Below are 5,370 nucleotides of genomic sequence, written 5' to 3' on the forward strand. Positions count from 1 at the left end.
GCTCAAGGAGACTTTGTTTTGAAGCTTCTAAGTGGTTTGGAGCTTATTTTGAAAAATGTTTTGTATGCACCCGATTTATCTCGAAACATTATTTCTGTATCCCGTTTGAAACAATATGGTTTTAATCTTAATTTCATTAATGATGATATCCATGTTTCTTTAGATAATGTGTTCTATTTTAAGGCTTCGCCTTCGAATGGTATTTATGAATTGGTTCATGATGACACATCATACAATAGCTCAATGTTCCATGCAAACACCAAGAAACTCAAAAGGGATTTGAGTGATTCCTACTTATGGCATTGTCGCCTTGGTCACATAAACAAGAATCGAATGCATACACTTCAAAAGAATGGACTTTTGAAATCAAATGAACTAGACTCGTTTGATATATGTGAATCTTTTTTACAAGGCAAAATGACTAAAGCACCTTTCAAAGGGACCTATGAAAGGGCTAAAGACTTATTGGGATTAATACATTTGGATGTATGTGGACCCTTTAAGCCCATGACTAGGAATGGTGAAAGATACTTCGTTACTTTCATTGATGACTTCAGTCATTTCGGATATGTCTACCTGTTAAGACATAAGGACGAAACTCTTGAAGCATTCAAGGGATATCAAAACGAAGTACAGAATCAACTCAGTAAGACAATCAAGGTACTTCATACCGATAGAGGAGGTAAATACCTAAGCGATGCCTTCCAAGATCATCTTAAAAGTTGTGGGATCATCTCGCAACTTACTCCTCCTGGAACACCCCAACTTAATGGAGTTTCCGAAAGGAGGAACCGAACTCTAATGGATATGGTTCGATCTATGATGGCTAGAAGCTCGTTACCTATATCATTTTGGGGTTATTGTCTATGCTCCGTGGCTCGTATTTTAAATATGGCCCCAACCATGAAAGTGGAACGAACTCCTCATGAGATGTGGTTTGGAAAACCTCCATCTCTGTCATACTTAAAGGTATGGGGATGTGAAGCTTATCATAAGCGTTACGTCCCTAATAAGTTGAATGCTCGATCCACGAGGTGTATCTTCATAGGATATCCCAAGGATGATATGGGATACTATTTCTATGATCCAACCAAGCAAAATGTATTTGTTGCTCGGAAGGCTGAATTCCTTGAAACTAAGTTCCTAATGGAAGGTAATAGTGAAAGGAAGATAGATCTTGAAGAGGTTCAAGATCAAGTAGATGATACACAATTGGTTGACACTAGCACTCAACATGAAAATGTTGAGAATGATCAAATGGATGATCAAAGTATACAAGACGTTCGCAGATCTGGTAGGATTAGTAATTCTCCTGAGAGATATGGGTTTCTCATGGATGGTTACTATGTGGTTGATTTGGATGAACCAACAAACTACCAAGATGCTTTATCAAGGATTGATAAAGATAAATGGCAGGAAGCCATGAACGCTGAGATGTAATCCATGTATGACAACCAAGTTTGGGAACTTGTTGCACAACCTACTGGCTCAAGGCTAGTTGATTGTAAATGGCTTTTCAAAATGAAAACCGACATACATGGAAACTTGGATACATATAAAGCTAGACTTGTAGCAAAAGGTTTCACTCAAACTCAAGGGGTTGATTATGATGAAATATGGCAAATGGATGTCAAGACCGCTTTTCTAAATGGATATCTTGAGGAAGATGTCTATATAGTTCAGCCTGAAGGTTTTGTTGATCCAAAATATCCTAAAAAGGTATGCAAGTTAAAGAAGTCAATCTACGGATTGAAACAAGCATCTAGAATGTGGAATCATCGTTTTAATGAGGAGGCCAATAAATTTGGCTTCATTAAAAATGGTGATGAAGCTTGTGTATACAAGAAAGCTAGTGGGAGCACTATCATGTTTCTTGTACTATTTGTGGATGATATATTGTTATTTGGAAATGATATTCCGACAATGCAAGGTGTTAAAACTTGGCTAAGTAAATGCTTCTCCATTAAGGATCTTGGAGAAGCACAATACATTTTGGGGATTGGGATCTACAGGGATAGATCCAAGAAACTGATAGGTTTGAATCAAAGTGCATACATTGAAAAGATCTTAAAAAAGTTTAAGATGGAGAACTCTAAGAAAGGTTTGGTACCTATTCAAAGAGGAACGCTTCTCAGTTCATCTCAGTGCCCTACCACGAAAGATGAACAGGAGAGAATGAAGAAAGTCCCATATGCGTCTGCCATTGGGTCAATCATGTATGCAATGATATGTACTACACCGGATGTGTCATGCGCTCTTAGCCTGACAAGTAGATACCAGAATAACCCAGGAGACAGTCATTGGATTGCTGTCAAAAATATATTGAAATACCTTAGGAGGACTAAGGATATGTTTCTAATATATGGGTCTGGTGAGGAGGAACTCGCTGTAAAAGGTTACGTGGACGCGAGTTTCCAAACTGATCGAGATGATTCTCGATCACAATCCGGTTATGTCTTCACGTTAAATGGAGGTGCGGTCTCTTGGAAAAGTTCAAAACAGGATGTTGTTGCACTATCCACTATAGAGTCAGAATACATTGCCGCCTCATTGGCAGCTCAGGAAGCTGCATGGATGAATAAATTCATCGACGACTTAGGAGTAGTCCCTTCCATTCAGGACCCTCTTGAGATCTTTTGTGACAACGAGGGTGCGATTGCTCAAATCAAGACCTCGTGCTCACCAAAAGACCCATCACATTGAGCGGAGATTCAACTACATAAGGGATGAAGTTGAAAAGGGAAAGATATGTATTCTCAAAGTTCACACAGATCTTAATATAGCGGATCCACTCACGAAGCTCTTACATGGTGCAAAACATCAATGGCATGTTAGTACATTAGGGCTTCTATATTCTAGTGATTGATTGTGATCTGTTTTATGTATTATAACAGAACGAAGTGGTTCAAACTCATTAATATAATTATGGTGTTAATTCATTAATCTTGAGTCAGGTTCCTATTTTGCATATTTTATCCATGAATAAGTAATTATTCTAAATTCCGTAGTTGATCACATTTGTGGGAACAAGTGTGAGGTTTAGACTATTAAGAACTTGGATTGGTATACATTCACAGGATGAATGTGGGGCAAGGTTGCAACCAAGGTTCATAGATATTTGTGGGATACAAATATTGGAAGACCCTCCTGTAGCGACCCAACAAAATCGACATTGATGGAACCGCTAACTTAGGTCCCGTTACGTGGTCGTAGTCCCTATATGAGACTCGTTGACCAAAATTATGTCGCATTCATTTGAAACGTATAAGACTTGCAAAGTTTAGTTCACCAAACGGATCGACAACAAGTTTAAGTTTACAAAAGGTAGTAAAGTATAAATGAAATAAACTTGCGACATAATGTAAGTTTGAAAATCACGGTTGCTATAAATAGCGTAAGTATGTAAACAATATGTTTGAATCCAAGGGTGCTATCACTAGCGTATGTATGTATGTATGTATGCTTGACTCCAAGCAAGTAATCAGAGTGTATGCATGTATGCTTGACCCCAAGCAAGTATGAGTGAACGCGGAAGCATGTATCAAATAGCCATGTTTGAACCTGAGAAACATATAGAAAACTGTCAACGCAAAAACGTTGGTGAAATCATAGTGTTTGTCAACGTTGTTTTTGAACCACAAGATTTTGTATAGTTGATTATCTGAATCGTTTGTATTCCAAAAGTTTGTTCGCGAGCACCCAATTATCAAACTTAACTTTTTTGCACCCTGTTGCGTAGTGTTAGAACATACACTAAACTCGAAAATATATTTCATCCGCTAACGGTAGCGAACCGTCCGAATGAGGCTCGTCAAGCCCATGTGATCACATAATATAAGTTCACGTTTACACCCTGCAAGTGTAACTAATGATTATTGAATTGAGGCTTTTCGTTCTAACCCGCTGTGGAATGTTTGTTTTCCCGTACTTGTGTTCAAAGCATAAAAGTATGTAGTATAAAACGGTATATGTTTCTCAGCCCACAATTTAAAAGTATAAAAGTTGTTGAAAAGGTGAGACTATGATCTCACCTCGAGTGCACGAGTATAAATGTACTTCACAAAGTAAACGTGTGCATGAAAGTTGCTTAGCCTTGACCTAAACAAGTAAGTTGCATCAATTAACCGGTTACGATAAAAGGTCGGGCGAAATGTGTTCAATTAGTCCTATGGCTCGTTACGACTCGATTAAAATATAGCATGTGAATCACGTTGTCAAGTTTCATGCAAGAATCAAGTATAAAATAAGATTTGAACGATTGCATAAGTGTTTGGTTAAGTTTGACTAAAAGTCAAACTCGGTCAAGTCAAAGTCAACGAAAAAGTCAACACATTCGGGTCGGGTCCCGAACTATTTTCTGAGGTTTTTAATCATATATAAGCATATTAGAACAAATCACATGTGAATCGGAGGTGCGTAGCATAGCAAACATTTTTCAAAATTTGACAAAGTAGGTCAGAAGCCAAACACTGCAAATGCCGCGCCGCGGCCCCTGGTGTCGCGCCGCGCCAATAGGCGTGGCCTGGTGCCTGGTCTGTTTCAAAAGTTCAAGTCTCAACCAAACTTCAATTTAGCACAAAACACAAACCGTAAACACTTAGAACACGTATCTTATATCGTTGAAAAGGTATTTTGACGAGAAACACAACTAACCACTTTTCATCAAGAAAAAACATCAATTGCAATAACCGAAATCTCGTCAAGTGATCATTAAAGGTCTATTTTCAAAGTTTCAAGTTCACAAATTGCATTTTAAGATTCGGGAATCCAATTCACACATATGATATGCCATTTTGAAGGTAATGAAACATACATTACAACTAAACACTTACTAATAACATTTCATGGCATTCAAAACATCGAAAGTTTGTTTTAAGTCTATCAAACCCTAACCAAAACTCACAAAAATCAATAATCATGTGTTTGAAGTTTTCTTAATCAACCTACGCATCAAAACGAAGCTAGTGAGACTAGTAACACAATTAAAACATGAACTTTAACAATTTAACAACATTAACTCATCCAAAATCAAAGATTAAGCACACCCATTTTCAAGTTCATGCTAGTTACTCCAAAACAACAAATCGAGCAAACAAAACATATATTCATGTTATACACGAGCCATAGACACTAACTAACACCATTTCAATTATATAAAACGAATTTAGAGAAAACTAGTGTTTTAGAATTGTTACCCAAATGTGATGAAATTGGTACCAAAATGTAGAGGATGAAGAGAGGATCACGAAAATATAATTTGTTTTGATGTTTGCCTCTTGATCCGAATTTAGATGATAATTTTGTGAGTTGGGTATTTAAGTTCCAAAAATGGAAGTAGAGAAGAGAGAAAGAGGAGGTGGGAGATGAATG

Source organism: Rutidosis leptorrhynchoides, chromosome 5 (assembly GCF_046630445.1).
Source record: "Rutidosis leptorrhynchoides isolate AG116_Rl617_1_P2 chromosome 5, CSIRO_AGI_Rlap_v1, whole genome shotgun sequence".
NCBI lineage: Eukaryota > Viridiplantae > Streptophyta > Magnoliopsida > Asterales > Asteraceae > Rutidosis > Rutidosis leptorrhynchoides.